At 43.9% G+C, this 19,270-nt stretch overlaps 1 protein-coding gene across 1 annotated transcript in view; it reads left to right on the plus strand.

The window, feature by feature from the left end:
- CDKL5 (cyclin dependent kinase like 5) overlaps positions 1-19,270 on the plus strand; it is a 238,763-nt gene that overhangs the window by 34,935 nt on the left and 184,558 nt on the right. The gene's annotated exons all lie outside the window — the stretch shown is intronic.

The following is a 19,270-nucleotide window of genomic DNA, read 5'->3' on the forward strand; positions in this document are numbered from 1 at the left end:
CTTTCAAAATTGCTCTTGCTTTTGCTATTCCCTTCTTATAGTCTAGATCACGTCGTGTTCCTCCCCAGGTATGTGAACTTCTCTGCATTCTCTAGTTCAATCATGTCTACACCGATCTTCCTTTGTATTTCCTTATCTCCAAATGCCATTGTTTTTGTTTTATCGATGTTCATAATCCGTCCGTACTGCTTCCCTTCCTCCTTTAGCACCTGCATCGTTCTCGCTAGCTTCTGTTAATCTTCTTCAGTGATAACTATATCATCTGCAAACTGCAAGTTGTTGATTCTCATCTGGTGCAGAGATATCCCGTCTACCTCTTCTTTGATTTTTTGTCCATTGCTCTCTCTACATGTGTGTTGAAGATAGTTGGCGATATTGCATCTCCTTGTTTCGTACCTCTACTTATTCTGAACCAGATTCCCAGCTCTCTGCTTGTTCTCACCGCTGCTTCCTTATCATCGTTGATAGGATTTTGCAAAAACTGATGCATTCACAGTGGCATTGTGTGATGGAAGAGTCTTCTGCCAAAGATTTTCCAGCTAGCTCTACGTTCACTGAAAAATGGAAGACAAATGCTTCGATAAGCATACATACACTGTCAGTGTGAGCATTTTTGTAGGCTACTTATGGAAAACTTAGACCAACCTAATCTTTTAGATGTAGCAATTTTGATGGCCTAGATATTTTAATTAGCTCACAGGTCCCTCGACTTAATGTATAAATAGTAGTAGCATTTCTTCAGTGCTACAAATCGATACTAAGGTTTTTACATTTTAATTTAAATTGATACTTCTGGGTAATCTGTCTGCTTGTATAGAAAATTTAGTGAACATCAGAATCAAACTGGGTTAAACCAAAATTCCATGACAGGGCTGGCAAGCTCACTCACATCCTGAGCCACAAAAACAGATGGAGAAAATTTGTTTAGTTTCTCTGCTATGGCCTTGTTGTTCTTAAGTGCTACTTTAGCACCCAAATCATCCAGTGGCCTCACTGATTGCTTAGCAGGCTTCCTGTTTCTGATGTACTAAAAATGTTTTTGCTAATGCATTCTGAGTATTTGGCTAGCTATTATTCAAATTCTTTTAGGCCTTCCTAATTATATTTTTACGCTTCATTTGCCAGAATTTGTGCTCCTTTCTATTTGCCTCACTAGGATTTAATTTCCACTTTTTAAGCTGTCTTTTTTTCTCTCAGTGCGTCTTTTATTTGTTTAGCGATGGCATAACTTTTTTTTGTTTTTTGTTTTTTGTTTTTTTGGAGGGGGGTATACATTTGAGTTGAGCCTCTATTATGGTGTCTTTTTAAAGTTTTCCATGCAGCTTGAAGGGATTTCACATACGACACTGTATGTTTTTAATTTCTTATTAGTTAATTGCCTAATTTTTGTGTAGTCCCTCTTTCTGAAATGAAATGCTATATTGTTCGTGTGGTGTAACACCTCCGTAGTGTTTACCTCACCACAGGGATGTTAAATTTAATTATAATATGGTTACAGTGCCAAGTGATCCAGCTGTATTTGCTCATAGGACCTACTGCTATATTCTTATTATTAAACAGCAGTTCCGTGCTGTAATCATAGTGCCCCACAGGCTGCGGCTGGGCAAGACACTTCACTTCCTGCTGCCACAGCGAAGTGGAATGACCCGCCTGGGAGATGGGACAGTGGAGTGGAACAGGCTGTTCAATCACTCTGCTTCTCATGACTCTTACCACTACCAAAACAAAAAGCAGTCAAGTAGCACTTTAAAGACTAGCAAAATAGTTTATTAGGTGAGCTTTCGTGGGACAGACCCACTTCTTCAGACCATAGCCAGACCAGAACAGACTCAATGTTTAAGACACAGAGAACCAAAAACAGTAATCAAGGAGGACAAATCAGGAAAAAAATGATCAAGGTGAGCAAATCGGAGAGTGGAGGGGTTGTGGGGGAAGGTCAAGAATTAGGAGCTCGTGTGCATACTTGGCTTAATCTATAGTGACTCAGAAAGTTCCCATCCCGGTTTAAACCACGTGTTAATGTGCTGAATTTGAATATAAAAGCCAGCTCGGCTGTTTCTCATTGAAGAGCGGTGTGAAAGTTTTTTTTTTTTCAGTAACACACATACCTTTAGGTCATTAACAGAATGCCCCATTCCATTAAAATGTTGACTAACTGGTTTGTGGATCTGAAGTGTTTTGATATCTGTTTTATGCCCATTAACCCTTTGTCTAAGGGAGTTAGAAGTCTGTCCAATATACAAAGCATCTGGGCATTGTTGGCACGTGATGGCATATATGATGTTAGTAGATGAGCATGAGAAAGTGCCCGTGATTCTGTGAGTAACCTGGTTAGGTCCAGTGATGGTATTTCCAGTGAAGATATGTGGACAAAGCTGGCAGTGGGCTTTGTTACCGTGAGTGTAGGGGGCCCAGTCCCTGCTCTTGCCGCATGCCAGGCTCCCATGGTAATCCTGTTGCTTGTGATTCTTGGGAGTAAGCGCTTTGAGGAAGGGGTAGAGGGCTGGGTAGGAAGGGAGTTGCTCCAGACCTCCCTGGAGACAGCCAAGTTCCTGCGATGCTTATTATGTCCTCTTTTAATATGAGGCACGCTTGTTCACCCATCTTATTTAGATTTCTAGCATTTGTATATAAAAATGTACCACTTTTTAACTATCTGCTATACATGATGTTATTAAAGTGACTTTTATTTTCATCTGACTGTTTCTCATCAGATCCTACCCATATTTTATCATCTTCCATCCTCTCCTCCTTACTAGGATACAGAGAATCTCCATTACTAGACCCTCCCCTGAGGGATATCTCTGTCAGAGCCATGTGCTCCTCTGCACCCATCAGCTTTCCTCCAATCCTTAGATTAAAAACTGCTTTGTGACCTTTTAAAATGTGAGTGCCAGCAATCTGGCTCCATTTTGGTTTACTTGGAGCTCATTCTTCCTGTGTAGGCTCTCCCTTTCACAGAATTTCCCAGTTCCAAATACATCTCAAGTCCTTCATAATTTATTGTCTGCCCTTGTAACTGGCCTTGCACATGAAACTCGAAGCATTTCAGAGAATGCTACCATGGAGGACTTGGACTTCTTCGGTTACTTATCTAGTGGCCTAAGTTTGGCCTCCAGGACCCCTGTATTTCCCTATATCATTGATACCAATATGTAACAGGACCAATGGCTCTTCACCAGCACTACACGGAACATCTGTAAGTAAATAAGTCTCGAGAGAGACACAGTTTTGCTCCAGGCCAGGCAAGTCACCATGCTATTTTTTTTTCTCCCCAGTCATCACAACCCCAGCTAATGACTGAATCTGCCATAACTATTACTTGTCTCTTCCTAATAATTGGAGTTTCCTCCCCTGGAGAAGTGTCTTCAGTGTGAGAGGATATCACAGCATCATCTGAAAGGAGGGTCCCAATAACAGGATCATCTTCCTCTGCTCCAGTGACACGTTTCCCTTTCCCTGAGACCTTCATCGTTCTGAAGCACACAGAGGCTGTCAGACCTCTCCTTTTCTTTAAACTTGATCAACTCTTAGCCTTTATGGAGAGTGTCCAATTTCATAATGTACAGTAAAGAGGAACAATTTTAATTGTACTTATCAAGGCACTTGCCTTGTCTTTTCTAACTTATAATAAAATCTTTAATGCATTATTGGAGCACAGTGAAGTGATTACTTCGAAATTGACATTACGTATAGAGTGGTATTAGTTTTTTTTAATAAAGAAATTATTAATTTATATTTAATCAAGTAGCGAGTCTTATTTTTGGCTCTTAGTATTTTAGTGTACTTCATGTTCAGTTCTATTACACTTTTTTATTTTCATAATTGAAGAAAAGTAGATGGGAAGCTTTAATTGATGATGATGATTTAAATATTTCTATACTACAGATTGCAGTCTGTCTGTCTTGGAGAGAAAAAATACTGTTTTGCTTCAGCGTAATCTCCCATACCAGCTATTGTAACTAAACGTCTTCACTGCAGATGTAAATTGTTGTGGGGGAGGGAACTATTTAATATGTATTTAAACTCTTTTATTAAAAATTAACAAAACATGTAATGCCACCTTTTAGACTGCAAGCTTTTTTAAGGCAAGGACTTTTGTTTTGCTATTGTACACACAAGCACCAAGTACAATGGGCTCTGATCTTGGCTGGAGGACATGGGTGATACGCTGATAAACGGAATAATACTGAGCCTAAAGAGACCCAGCTGGGTCCAGGGCAAAACTGCAAAACCTACAAGCATGGTTCACTCATCATCATCATCATCAACAACCATGGGCTCAACAGCCTTTGGTGTCTGATGCTTCCCTCACTATTTCCTTCCATCTTCCCCTGTCAAGTGAGGAGTGGCTTAGTTTCTGTGGACTAGCTCTGCACCAATCTACTATATCACCTACCCATTCTCTGTGGAGTCTGCCTCTCCTATTCAAACCGACCATTATGCCGAATACCAGGGTCTTGATTTTTCGTTCATCTTTCATTCTGCAATTGTGCCCGAATAGCTGTAACTTGCATTGTATAACCTTCTACAGTAGGTTCTCTTTTGGATGTGTCTTCCTATATAATTCCTTGTTGGTGACCTTCTGCATCCATCCTATTCTCAGGATTTTTCTGTAACAACTCATCTCGAACGCCAATATCCTTTTCGTGGTTTACTAAGTCTGAATTTTGTTTTTTGTTTTTAATGAAGCACTATAATAAAACTATTCCATCTGGAATCATTTGCTAAAACCAACAGCTTGCTTGGATACAGGCTGAGGGCTAAAATCACAAAGAGACTTAAGGCATTGTAAATAAACAAGTAGTCCTGTAGCAGTTTAAAGACTAGCGCACTTACAGTAAACCCTTGAGTTATGCGAGGGTTGTGTTCCTGCAACCCCTGCATAACTGAAATTACGTGCAAGTCAAGGGGAGATGAGAACCAGGCTGCACCCTTGTTCCTGGCTCTCCTGGACTTGCAGGAGCCAGGAAACTGACTCCAAGCTCCCCTTCACTCCTTGGAGCCAAGAAACCAACCAGGGTTGCTGCCTAGTTCCCAGCTCCAGGCTACACCAGGGACCGGGAAACTGCTTCAGTTGGGCGACAGCCAAGAGTCAGGCAGTTTCCCTGCTCCTGTCAGGGACAACATCCTGACACTTCTGTCAGGGTGGCAGTCATGTTAACCTGAGACACGCTCAACTTGATTGTGTGTGTCTCAAGAGTTTACTGTATTTATCAGGTAATGGGCTTTCATGGGTAAGATACACTTCCTCAGATCTGAGGAAGTGCTGAGACCCCATGCAGGCAGACCTGAGGAAGTGGGTCTTACCAATGAAAGCCCAGTACCAAATAAATAAATGTGTTAGTCTTTAAAGTGCTACAGGAACGCTTGTTGTTTATGAAGCTACAGACTAACACTACTACCCCTCTGAGTCTATTAAGGTATTGTAATGCTTAGTATTGTGACACAGTGCAACTTAACTTCTAGGGTCCTTGCCACTCAGTGGAATCTTCCATACCGGTCAGGAGTTAGATGCCCAAACTCTCCATGCAATACATATGTCTGCGTGCCTGAGGATGATATTCACACAAGGCAGCCAGCCGAGTGGGGAGCCACCTAAACTAGCCAGTAGGAAATGCTGGGGAAAGAGGCATGACAGATACCCTGCCTTTAAAGGTAGTTAGGTGCCTAACGCTACTTAACATTCACAGCTGTGAACCCTCTCCTGGAGTTAGGGCTGATGTGGCTTAGACCCTTCTTTGTAGACAGGAGGAGGGGAGTGAAACCAACTCCTCATTATAGTGAATAAGCAGTCATTAGGGCACTCATCTGAGACGTTAGAGACCTGTTTTCAGATCCATATTCAACCTGATTTGGCACAGAGTCTTAAAGTTGTGCACTTCTCTACTTCATCCTATGATACCTCGAGAGCAAAATCATGTAGTGCTCCTTTCCTTGTACAGAGAGAATTTCCAGTTTGGGTATGAAAAACTGAATTGTCAGGGTCAGTTCTGAAAGCAAAAGTTCTGAAACATAAAGATATGAAAATCTGGAGTCACACAACCACATCTTTCCTTGTGGCTGTTATTTAAGTAGTTGCTGATAGTTAAACACTACCCCTGTGTCTACATGAGCTCCTTCCTTTCGAAAGGGGCATGTTAATGATCGGGTTTGAAATATGCAGCACCTCATTAGCATAATAGCGGTCGCGGCAATTCGAAAGTGTGGCTTTTCGAATCGTGCACCGCCTGTGGAAATGGGACCTTCCAAAAGGACCCCCCCAGTTTTCGAAAGCCCTTCTTCCCTTTTCGAATTGCATGCCGCCCATGGAGACAGGACCTTCTGAAAGGACGCCCCCCTCCCCGTTTTCAAAAGCCCTTCTTCTGATTACCAGATAGGAAGAAGGGCTTTCGAAAACTGGGGGGGTCCTTTTGGAAGGTCCAGTCTCCATAGGCGGCAAGCGATTTGAAAAGCTGCACTTTCAAATTGCCGTGGCTGCCATTATGCTAATGAGGTGCTGCATATTTATTGCAGCACCTCATTAACATCTTTCGAACCTGCTCATTAACATGCCCCTTTTGAAAGGAAGGGGCACGTGTAGACCCAGCCTACCATTCCTTACTGGTTGATCGCTCAGGTATTGTGATTAATATTAAACATTACTTGAAGTGAAAGATGGCAGTGAACATTTTATTTGTCAAGGCTGGAGGGATCCAGTTTTATTCACTCTAATTTTCAGTGCCTATCTATGAAGCCTAATTTACTACTATATTCTGAAGGTAGTAAAGTGGCTATGTACTTTGTAACAAAACTCAAGGACTTTGATAGGAAATGCACCAAACTGCATTCTCTACATAACGAGAATAAATACTTTAAATGGTTCTTCCCAGGCTAATTACATCTTTTGTGGTATGGAAAAATACGTGTTGTTTAACCTCTTGAAAAGCTGAAGAAACAAGAGTCTGTGATTACAGTACCTTGCACAGTGAAAAGGTTCATGTTTGCTCCAACTATCTCTTTTGAATGAAGATAAAAAATGATCAATGGTGAGAGGCCTCCCTCATTTAAGTAATGCAGCAGACTTCCCACAATGTGCTCTGAATGGCATTGTTGAACCAGCCCTCATTACTGACTTTCAGAAAAGTAAGTGTATTAAGGTTGTTGAGTTGATCTTTGTATGGGAGATCTTCTCGTTTCCTATGTATTTGCAAATAAGCTACAGAATTCAAGGAAGTGAGGCCTCTCACACCCCACTTATTACCTGTGATACTACTTTCTTCCGTCACCACCACCATCCTTTATCATCTGTAAGTTCTACTACCTTTTCCCTTAGTTGTTGTTAGCTCGTTTTAATTTTTTTTCTTTCACCATGTTCTTTGGATTTAGACCCATTAATCCTCTGCTCTCTTGAACAGCCTTTCTCGTATCATTACCACCAGTTTCTCTTGGTTTCATTTTTTTTCCACCGCCAGCAAGTGACTAGACTACATTTTGCTCCTGGACTATGATGCTTTTTTGAACTGAACACAGGCTGTTTCTTTCTGTTAGTGGTGCCATTACAGAAGAACAAGTATGACAGGAAAATAATCTCTAGCTGGTGAGTGATTCTGCAGGCTACTATTTTTTCAGTGATATGGGACTGTTTTCTTGCATCTTACAAATGGTCAGTCAGGACATTAGTGGATATAATGAGGAATGTCTAAGCAGATTGGTACTTCATGGTGCTAAAGAGAAAAGATTCCAGAACTGAGTCCCACTGGAGGTTCACAGGACATAGGAAACAATTTTTTTTTCTCCTGCAAGTTAAGGTGGGATTTGGGACTATTTGTTACAATGCACACTCCCTAATCTAAATGGGTTCCTTGCAGTGCATGCAATGTGGGACAGAAAAAAAGGCAATACAAATAAAACTCTGTTTACTACATGCACATGTACACAGATCTTTTCCTTCTGTACTGTTCTGATCATGTTCTGAATGTTCAAGTTATTTTTTTATTTATTTGCTGAAAGGATTCTAGAACATTTGTAAAATTAGTCTAAAACTAAGTTTTCCAAAGATGAAAGGCATACTAGTAAAACATAAAATAACTTGTAGTAAATTACTTTGAGAGCCCTTCCCCAACTCTGTTCTCCAAGGCTAGGGCTACACTATGCTTTCTATTTCAGGGTATATTTGCCTTCATGAGAGCACAGAATGGTTATTAAAACAGCAACATACAGTGGAGATCCCTAAAATTCTCTTTCTCTTGGGAATAGACATATATATATGAATGATCTACAATTGGGTGGGAACAGCTAACGTGGAACTCAGAATTCTATAGGTGTCACTGGAGTAATTTTTCCCAATGTGCATTACTTTGCACTTTCAAATGTTGAATGTCATGTTAGTGAGATCATCTTGTAGCTCTTTAAAGTCACCTTAGGATTTAATAATTTTGAATCTGAACACTTTGCTATATCACTGTTAACTCCCTTTTCAGGAACATTTTTGAAAATGTTGCACAGAACAGGACCTAGTGGAGCTCCACAAGAGACCTACTACTTATGACTCTCCATTTTGAAAATGACTATTTATCCCAATCTTTTGTTTCCTACCTTTTAAGAAGTTACCGATCCATGAGATGAACTACTTGGATTTCTTAAGATTGGCGAGGGACCTTGTCAAAGGCTTTCTGAAAATCCAAGTACTGTAGTCCCTTGAGTTACGTGAGGGCTGTGCTTCCATGCACCCTCGCATAACTCGAATTTTGTGTGAGGGGGCGGCTTTTTCCACAGCAGAACGCACGTTCTGCAGCTGGTGAAGCAGCAGGAGTACTTGGAGCTCCTTTTGCAAGGTAAATCCTGGGGTTGAGGGTGGGGGGAGGACTGGGGAGGGTTAAGCCTGGCAGTGGGTTGGGGCTGTGGCAGGAGGGTTAAGCCTGGGGTGGGTTAGGGCTACAGGGGGAGTGGAAGGGGGTGGAGTTGAGCTGGAGCTATGCACGGGGGGGGGGGGGGGGGGGGGTTAAACTGGGGCTGCGTGGGGGTGGTGAGCCAGAGCCATGCTTGGATGGTGAGCCAGGTTATGGGGGGTTGAACCGGGGCAGTGAAGTTGAGCTGGAGCCGCACGGGGGTGGGTGGGTTGAGCCAGGGCTTGGGTGGTGAGCTGGGCAGTGGGGGATTTGAATCTGGGCCGCACAGGGCCAGGTGGAGAGGGGTGGTAGTGGTTGAGCCAGGGCCGGGGTGAGTGGGATTTTGAGTTCCACTTAACTCGTGTTAATGCAAATTAAGCGCAACTCAAAATGATGTATTTCAAGGGTTTACTGTACATTATATGAACTGATCACCCTTAGCCACATGCTTGCTGACACCCTAAAATAATTCTGAATATTCAATATTTTGTTTTCTCTTTACTTATTAGTCTGTGGCCACATGCCTTATTTACTGCACACTAAAGTCTTTTTCCACGTCAAGACTTCAAAAATTTCCTCACAGGCCTTTTTTTGTGGTGCTCCTCCCTACAATATTTGAGTGCTTCACAAACATTAAATATACAATATTTCATAAAAGCCCTGTGAGATGTGAGGTGGTATTATCCCCATTTTATAGTCAATGAACTGAGGCATATATGAGAAGTTTCTAGTACTTTTGAATACCCCGCATGAAATGCTTGGACTTTTATTAATTAATTTATTTTTTCAGAGTATTACCATTGTGTAATACTTCATATGTTCAAGGATAGCACCCCTTGATTTCAGTTGCAGCTATGGGTGTTCTCCTCTTCCACAGATCAGACCCCATGGCCCCAGTTCAGGAATCTGTAAAATAAGGAACACAGTGACCAGTTGTGAGTAGTGTGGGTTAAGTAACTTTCCTAACATCACATGGGAAATTTGTGACACAAGCATGGATAGAATTCAGCTCTTCAGGTCAGCATTCAGCTACCAGAACCATGAGTTCCTATTTTCTTCAAGCAATCCTCTACGAAATTCACTTCACGCTTTCTAATGTTTTCAACAGATTAGGCATGGGTCTTTCCAACAATAGTAAAATTTACCATACTGTCCAAAATTATTGCCAGAGCCCATTTATTCTTTGTGCTCTGAATGAGACACAGACACAGGTCCTGTGAAAAAATGGTAAGTGATCACATAGTCCATGCTGGCTAAGACTACACTTGCATTCCTCTTTCGAAAGAGGAATGCAGATAAGGCACTGAATTACATACCATGTGCTTCATTTGCATGATCTCTTTTTGGAAGAGATTCTTTTGAAAGAAAGAAAGCAGTGTAGATGGTGTTCTTTCCAAAGAACCCTTCCTGAAACAAAATAGAAAGAAGGGTTCTTTTGAAGATGAGGTTTATTTTTGAAAGAGCCTCATCCACACTGCTTTCTTTCTTTCAAAAGAACCTCTTCCAAAAAGAGATTATACAAATGAAGCACAAGATGTAGAAATCAGTGCCTCATTTGCATTTGCAATTTCCCTTATTTGCATTCCTCTTTTGAAATCTCTCCTGTGTGGCCGCACCAGCACAGAGCTTATAGGGAACACTCTTTTACACCCGTATGGTTCTTCAGCAGGGCTAGAATCTTTAGATCATTCCACTAGTTTCTGCTATGAAATTTATACAGGTTGAACTTTCACTGGTCTGGCACCATTGGGACCTGACTTGTTCTGAACAAGGGAAATAGCCAAACCTAGGGAAATCAACTCTGGCCCCTCTGCTGCTCCTTGGTATGGGGCTCTGCTTCTGTGGCACCATAGGGGCAGTGTTGAAGGTTGGTGGGGTGAGGCACTTGGGAGAAGGGGCAGGATAGCTGTGGGTTGCAGTTGGCTGTTAATTTCAGTTTGCAGAATTGTACCGTGAATGTTAATTCCTACAGTTGGTTTCTATTAAGTAGGATGTAAACTTGTAGTCTACGCCTACACCTAGGAAAGCTTCGAAGTGGCCATGCTAATGGCCAAATTGGAGAATATGAATGAGGCACTGAAAGGAATATTCAGCGCCTCGTTAGCATGCTGCTGGCCATAGCTGATAGGAATAAGGGGATTTCGATGTTTACAGGGCCCTTTTGAAAAGGACCCCCATGTAGCCGAGCTGCGTGGGAGCGAAATGTGGCACTTTTGAAGTGCCACGGCCAGCAGCATGTTAATGAGGCACTGAATTTCCTTTCGCCACCTCATTAGTATTCTCTGATTTGGCCATTAGCATGGCCATTTCAAAGTTTTTCCTTAGTGTAGACACGGCCGTAAGGTAAGAATATGCTAGGCTGGCATGCAGAGATTCATGGCCCAAATTCTTCTTACTGTACTCTTCTTTCAAAAGGCTTCTAACTATATTTTTACAAATATTTATAAGCAATTAGCAAATTGACACAGCATTGTTTAGGTGTTTAAGTGAAGTAAGGTTTCTTCTTTGAATGATTGCTCATGTGCATTGCAATGTAAGTGTGCGCTCAGGTACATACCCAGTTGCCAGAAGTCTTTTTGCCCAGCCAATAGCTGTTGGGTGAGTGTGGCAGCCACTGGAGTGGCGTCGATGTGGCGACCAGTAGAGGCACCAACTACCCCTCCTGCCCCCACCTCAGTTCCTTCTTGCCATGGTGTCAGTTGCTGGAATTCCCCTTCGCTCATGTGACAGGTAGCTTTAGTGCTTATCTGTAGATAGCTAAGTAGTTGTTAATAGTTCAAAGTTAGTTAATAGTTTAATTGTTGGAGTACTTTGTCTGGCCAAGTAGGGAGGATGCTTTCCTGTTCTTGTGGGCTTGGCGCCAGGGCATGCTAAAGTCCCTGGGCTTCAAGACCAGTGAATACTGTGGCAAGCATAAGCCAAAAAGTAACCTGCATGCCACCTGTTTAAAGTGTTTAGGTGAGAGCCATCGACGGAATCATTGTCCTGTTTGTAGGAGATTTAAGCCCAGGACTTCGAAAGACAGGGCGCAGCACCTTTAGGTCCTTCTGATGGAGGCAGCTCTCCAGCTGAAGACAGCCCTATCTGCTGGGCTGAGCACAGCATCCTCAGTGCAAAGTGCGCCAGCACCAAGCTTGGCTGTGGCACTGGCAAAGAAGAAGGGAGCTTGGCATCGTGATGAAGGGCTGGGACCTCATCCTACTAGGAGACATAGGTCTCAGTCCCTGGTTCCTCACAAAAAGAAGAGGCACAATAGGTGCTGCTCCCCCATGGAACTGAAGCTCAGGGATGAGCCTGAGAGACTGTCAGTTAATGTGAGCCATGGGCATGCCTCTGAAGGCTGAGCATCAATGCCGGTCCAGAGGTCCAATCCCCACTCACAGGAGACGCCATCAATGCCAGCTCTGGATGATAGTGCCCTTCTTGCCACTGAGGAGATTGATGCTCCCGAGACAAGTGCTGAGTTGTCGTCCATTATGGGACAAGCCAACTATGATGGCACGGCCACCTTTGCCCTCAGCCCCACCAGTGTCTTCAGCTCCAGAGCAGGCGCCATCCCAGTCAGTGATGATGCAGGTGCCTGCAGGTCAGGCACCATCATGTCTTCAGCACTGGAATCATCCAAGTCAGAGTCTGACTCCTACTTCTACAGCTCTAGTAGAAGTCGGAGTGCTCGATCTTCGTCTTGGTGGAGTCAGCAGTTGGTGTAGGGACAGTGGAGTGCAAACTGACAAACATCACCACAGTGGCGCTTTTGGACCCCCTAGGCATTTAATGAGTTCCAAGGGCATTTTATGTGGCCGCAGTCCCAAGCCCTGTCACTGCTGGTGATGTTGGGAGCGCCTGCAGTACTGCATTCGGCACTGTTGGCTGCACTCGGAGCACCTCAGGACACATCGCTGGAGCACCCTCTTTTTGCAGAGTGGTCCTCTTTGGCACTGTCCGTCTTGTTGGCACCAACTTCCTTGGGGCCAATGCCAGCGTCTGCTCCAGTGGTTTTGCTGCCTCTTCCTCCTCCCATGCTGTACACTTTGGTGCCATCCATGCTGACACCTATGGGACCTGGTGAGTTTCAGGTGCTGTCGGCCTTGGCAGTTCCTCCAGCTCCTCCTCCAGCAGTGTACTCCTCGGTACTGCCCCCTGCGGGCTCAACAATGCCAGCATTGCAGGTGTTTCAACTGCACTTACGGGGTAGCGCTCCAGACCCATCAGAGGCTGTGGATGTAGGCTGCTTGATGCAAGCATGGACCTCCTCTTCTTTCACTCCAGCTGAAACAGCTGCCAGTTCTTCTGCTTCCCTGGTCTTGCAGGATAGTTGGGACCTCCAGCAGCTGCTCCACAGGCCCAAGGCTTGGGGATACAGGCAGAGGAGGTCAAGGATGAGGCTGACCTCATGACAAATATCTTGTTGAGTCCCACTAGAGTGGCCTTGCCTCTCATAAAGACCATTAGCCAAACTGTTAAGCCCATGTGGCAGACGCTGGCGTCAGCCCAGCCCAGCCCACGGAAAGGAAAATGAAAGACGGTACTTTGTCCACTCTTCAGGGAATGAGCTCCTCTTCACACACACCCCTTCGCCCGTCCTGACTCCCTGGTCATGGATGTGGCCAACCATGGGGGGAGAGAATGTTTTCAGGGGCCCTCACCCAAAAATAGAGAGTTGAAACAGTTGGATTTATATGGGGGGGAATGTTTGTTCTACGATAGGGCTGCTGCAAAAGTCAGGTATGTATGTAGTCCTGCTCATTTTTAAAATGTCTAGTAAAAAATGCAGAGGTTCAACGGCCAATCAACATTCTTGAATTCTTCTTTCTGTATAAATCAGATAAGACATCACCTTTCTGAGAATGCTCTGAAGCAATGCCTTTCAAGAATTCAGTGTTCACTGCCTGGTGAAAATACAGTCATTGTATCTGGGTCGCACTAACCTGATACGTTGAACTTTAATGACGTTTTTCCTGCCTGATAGAAGTGAAGAGTTGATACTCAGGCCTTGTCTAAACTACATAGTTTTATCACCTTGGTTGGTTATGTCACCATAATAGGCCTTCAGGAGGTGTCCCACAATGTGCATCATGGCCACTTTGGTCAGCAGTTTGAACTCCTGCTGCCTTGAAAGAACATACAGGTACGTCAGCCTCCATTGTTTGAGGCCTGAGGGTTTTTTTTTTTTTGAAATTTCTCTTTCCATTTACTTAGCATGCACAGTTCTCACAGCATCTTCCCAGCTGACCATGCTGGCTTTCTGAAGCAGGTGCACTATGGTTGTTGGCTCTGCTGAATATTTGGAGGGAGGAGGCTGTGCAAATGCAACTTTGTAGCAGCCATAGGAATTTTAATATCTATGAAAGGATTGCGAGTGATGTGCGCAAGAAGAGGGCATGCAGTGGTGGTAAAATCATGGAGCTGAGGCAGCCACACCAGAAGGCAAAGGTAGGTCAACCATTGCTGTGATGCAGCACTAAAGACAAACTGTTTCACTAAGGAACTGTATGCCATCTTCAATGGCAACCTCATCACCAAGAGCCCCATGGATACTTTGGGTGGATTGGAGGCAGTGACCGGCAGCTCAGCCTAGACAAGGAAGTAGTAGATGGGGAAATGGAGCTGGAGGGCCAGACGCAGATGTTGAAGTCTCTCAGTAGGCTGCAATGTGAGCAAATCTCTGTGCCTCCCCCTCCAGACCATGCCCTCCCCAAATTCCACCACCACATTCCTCACATGTTCTCAGTCCTTCACAGTAACCCATGTGCTCCAGATCTGTGGACTGTTTTCTCAATAAAAGTTAGAGTTACACCCACCTGTGAAAGCCCTAACTGTGAGAATGTTCCTCTTTGTCATGTCGCGTCTTTTGACCAAAGTCTGCTTTACCCTGTTGTTAAATTTGAGTCTTTGGAAATAATGAGTCTTTGTGACATACATACCTATGTCACTCAGTGCTAGCAATCAAACGTAGCGGTGATAGGAGGAATAATTTGTCCTTGGAATTAGAGCTCAGGGAGCTAATACTTCAGGTGTAATTCAGGGTAGCAAGTAAACATTGCCTGGCCAAATGCATCACATAGAAACATTTCTGGGAATCCACTGTCAAAGGGCTCTTTTAAAGCTGCCCTTATTTGAATCATCTCTTGTTGCAACCCTTTTAATTGCCCTTGTATCTGGCTGCTTAAAAATCATCAGCCAGTAGATCAGCTTCAGTATTCAACCCCAGGGAAAATGTCCCTCTTTGATTTGCAAACGTTATACAGTAGACAGCTATGACCAAGGGAATATTTTGCTGCATTGAGGTCTAACCAGTCAAAAAGACTATGCCAACAACTTCATAATCTGCTGAAGGCGCATTTAACGATCATTCAGTTGCTGCAGTGCTTTGTGCTGCTGTCCTGGGCTACGTCTACACGTGCAGCCAACATCGAAATAGTCTATTTCGATGAATAATGTCTACATGTCCTCCAGGGCCAGCAACGTCGATGTTCAACTTCGACGTTGCTCAGCCCAACATCGAAATAGGCGCAGCGAGGGAACGTCTACACGTCAAAGTAGCACACATCGAAATAGGGATGCCAGGCACAGCTGCAGACAGGGTCACAGGGCGGACTCAACAGCAAGCCGCTCCCTTAAAGGGCCCCTCCCAGACACACTTGCACTAAACAACACAAGATACACAGAGCCGACAACTGGTTGCAGACCCTGTGCCTGCAGCATAGATCCCCAGCTGCCGCAGAAGCAGCCAGAAGCCCTGGGCTAAGGGCTGTTGCCCACGGTTACCATAGAGCCCCGCAGGGGCTGGAGAGAGAGCATCTCTCAACCCCCCAGCTGATGGCCGCCATGGAGGACCCGGCAATTTCGATGTTGCGGGACGCGGATCGTCTACACGGTCCCTACTTCGACGTTGAACGTCGAAGTAGGGCGCTATTCCTATCTCCTCATGAGGTTAGCGACTTCGACGTCTCGCCGCCTAACATCGAAGTTAACTTCGAAATAGCGCCCGACGTGTGTAGACGCGACGGGCGCTATTTCGAAGTTGGTGCCGCTACTTCGAAGTAGCGTGCACGTGTAGACGCAGCTCTGGTTCCTTATGTAGGGCTTCATGAACTATGGAGCATGGGGTAGGACTGGGTCTCAGAGATTCACTGTACACCTTTCTACCTCTCTCTATTGGAATCTTCTGTCGCGGAAAAAAAAGTTTCTGAGTTTCCAGCTCATTGTCTGAGAGCCGTCATTAATTTCCTGTATGTTACCGAGAGTAACAGTCCTTCAAGCAGGATGTATTTAATGGGCCTACATACTTGGAGGACATGTTGGACTGTCAGTACTGGGTGCAGGAAACCAGCACTGCATGGTGGGATCTCATTGTGATGCACGTATGAGATAACAAGCCCTGTCTGAAGAATATTCAGATGCCCAAATCCACCTTCCTGAAATTGTGTGTGGAGTTTACCCCAACACTGCAGCACAAGGACACCAGAATGAGAGCTGCCTTCATTCTGGAGAAGTGGTGATCACGATGTGGAAACTGACAGCTCCAGATTTCTACTGATCAGTTGCAAATCAGAGTCCACAGTGGCAAGCTGTTCCGTGAATGCCAGCAGCAGTCTTGAATTATTTGTTTCCATACAGACAGCAGGGTTGGCATCACCAATTCAGTCTGTTATGTGTCTCATGAAATACTGCTGAACCACCAAAATGGTCAGTAGGTTAGGATCCGTGCTGCCAAGTGAAGAGTGTTAGTGCCCAGTTTGCAGAGGCTTTTAACAAAACAGAGCAAAGAAAAGTAGGAAGCCTGTGGAATAGAAGAGCAGCATCATGGGATTGCCAGTATGTCTCCATGGTGGACAGTGATCAGTTTCCACAGCTCCCAGCCACAGAAGGGGATAGTGGTCAGCAATTTGCAGCTGGATAACTACCCATGGTGCAACACTTTCTCAGTTAATGCCAGATCAACAACTGTGGATGAGCTTAATGGATGTTATTAAAACAACTTATGATTGTCGACAAAACTTATGTCTGTGCTACAGAGTTAAGCAACATGGTCTGAGTCTTCTGGATTGCTCTCTTGTATACACCCTTTCCTGCTTAGATTTATAGGGCCGTAGTAGGGTTAGGTGCTAATTAATCAGTAAGCTCTTTTTCTTTCAGGTCCACTTTTTTATATTAATTGTAGTTTAGTGAGCTATATTTAGTATGTATAGGTCATTAATCAAATAGTACAGGATAACATTATTGTCAAATTTAAACCTGTAACATGGCATTTAGTGTGAAACTCTGCTTAACTGTTATATGGCCTTCGTTTAGCTACACATAATGTAGCCAGAAACCAAAACTTCATTAAAGCTGTCTAAAGTGCCTTCAGAGTATAACTGTTCACCCATATTTTAAAGCAAATTAAAAATATATTAGGGAAGAGATTTCACACGAGTTGTTTGCCACTGGTGACATAAGGGTTTCTTACAGAGAAGTGACTTCTACCGGATATCAGCACATACTACAAGTTCTAAATTCATCTGACTTTTGCTGCACTGCAAAACCTTAATTCAAACCTTGATAAAAGCAGCATATGCGTATGTACATGTGTTCTGAGTTACATAATGTGTGAAATGCTCTCAGTAAGCATGAGTGGGAGGACATCTAAAAGTGTGGGGAGGAGGGGCGATCAGACTTAACACTCAGTCATTTTGATGGAATATCACTGCATTGAGGTGTATGTGCTAGTCTGTCAATGGGGGATCAGTATGGGAAAGACCGTCCCATTGGTGCTGTGAGCATTCTTGTTAGAGGTGACATAAAATGGGAACAGGAAGTGTCTCCTGTGGCTTCCTCTTCTGTAAGGGGATGGTTTTCCATTTCTCTCACTGCTGAATCTTGGCTGGAACAGTGTGCCCCCCTTTAATATCTAGCATCTCTTGCTCCTTCTTCCACTATGTATGGATGACATTAGGAGGGGAAAAGAATATTGTGGTGGTGTTGTGTTTTTTTTTCTGTAAGATTTTTGCCTTCTTCAAAGAGCAGGGTGGAAGGAAGAGCCAATTTTTAAAAAAAAAATCCTCACTCTTCTGTATTGCACACAATTCAAAATCTACACTAAATATAGAATTATTTTCTTTGTGACCGTATCTTTGGTGCTCACCTGTATAGCATCTAGTCCTGTACAAATGCTAATGAACCTCTCACAGAAATGTGAAAATTTGGAGTAGGTGTTAACCTTGCTTGTATAGATCGGAAACTAAGGTATAGAGAGAAGTACCTGCTACGTTTGGGTCCCTGCTTCTTTTTTGTGGTGGCAGTGGCTCTAGCTCCTAGTTAAAAACACTTTTTATCCACTTCAGTACATTGGACTACTGTCTAGTCTTATGACTGCAGTGAGTGGAACATTTTAGTTTCTAATCATGTTGTGATCTCTGATTTGTGGTAGTCAGCACCGTGAGCCCCTGTGTTACCTCTCTCAGCCTCAGCAAATGAGTTTTACTCCTGCTAAATTATATGTCACTCAGGGGCATCATTTGGAGCAGCAGCCTCCCCTTCCAAGAATCCTGTTACTGCAGGATATTGGCTCCGGCCTCCCCTCTACCAAGGACTGTGAACAATGTAGGACACTTTCTGTATTTATGCATCTCCGGCTCTGCTGATTCTCTGAAGCTTGCTCCCCCGCGCCCCCTCCTACTCCGTCCTTCGATTAAAAAGCTACTTCACTCTTCTCTCTCCTCCCTGTCCCCCTAGGGCTGGCTGTTCTTTGCTCTATCATCTAGGAATGCTTCGTGTGAGAGCAGCAGTACTAAAGAATGACCATCTGATGGGATCTTTCCTTGCTGTCAAGAAACAAACATGCTGTTACACCACAAACACTGCTAACGTTATGGCTATGCCTACACTTGGGTGAAGCTTTGAAATGGCCATGCCAATGGCCAAATCGGAGAATACTATTGAATATTCATTTCAGCACCTCATTAGTGTTCTCCGGTTTGGCCATTAGCGTGGCCATTTCAAAGTTTCACCAAAGTCTAGACACGGCCTACATTTAAAACTTTTCTCTTTTTTCCAACTCTCCAATTTTCGGGGAATGACAGTACTGCAGGGTGGGGCATCTATTCTTCCATTTAGCTCCACTTGGCACTTTTCTGAGAGACTCTTTCCTTTACAGTGGGCTGGGTCAGATTACAAGGTTCGGGCCAGACTGTTACACACAAATGTTGATTTTCAGTGAGAGAGCAAATGCACTTCTTAATTCTAAAGACTTTTTCCCAGGACACCTTTGCCACTGGTTATTGTGCGGAAACAATAAATCCTTGCTCTAAACAGTCAGCTGTTCTATAGCTGTGTGTCTCCTGTACTATACTTTTCTTCCAGCTGGTAAGTAATCTTAGCTCCTGTTTACTTTTTAATGTTTCTGAGAGTGGCAGAGA

Source organism: Carettochelys insculpta, chromosome 1, assembly GCF_033958435.1.
Source record: "Carettochelys insculpta isolate YL-2023 chromosome 1, ASM3395843v1, whole genome shotgun sequence".
Taxonomy (NCBI): Eukaryota; Metazoa; Chordata; order Testudines; family Carettochelyidae; genus Carettochelys; species Carettochelys insculpta.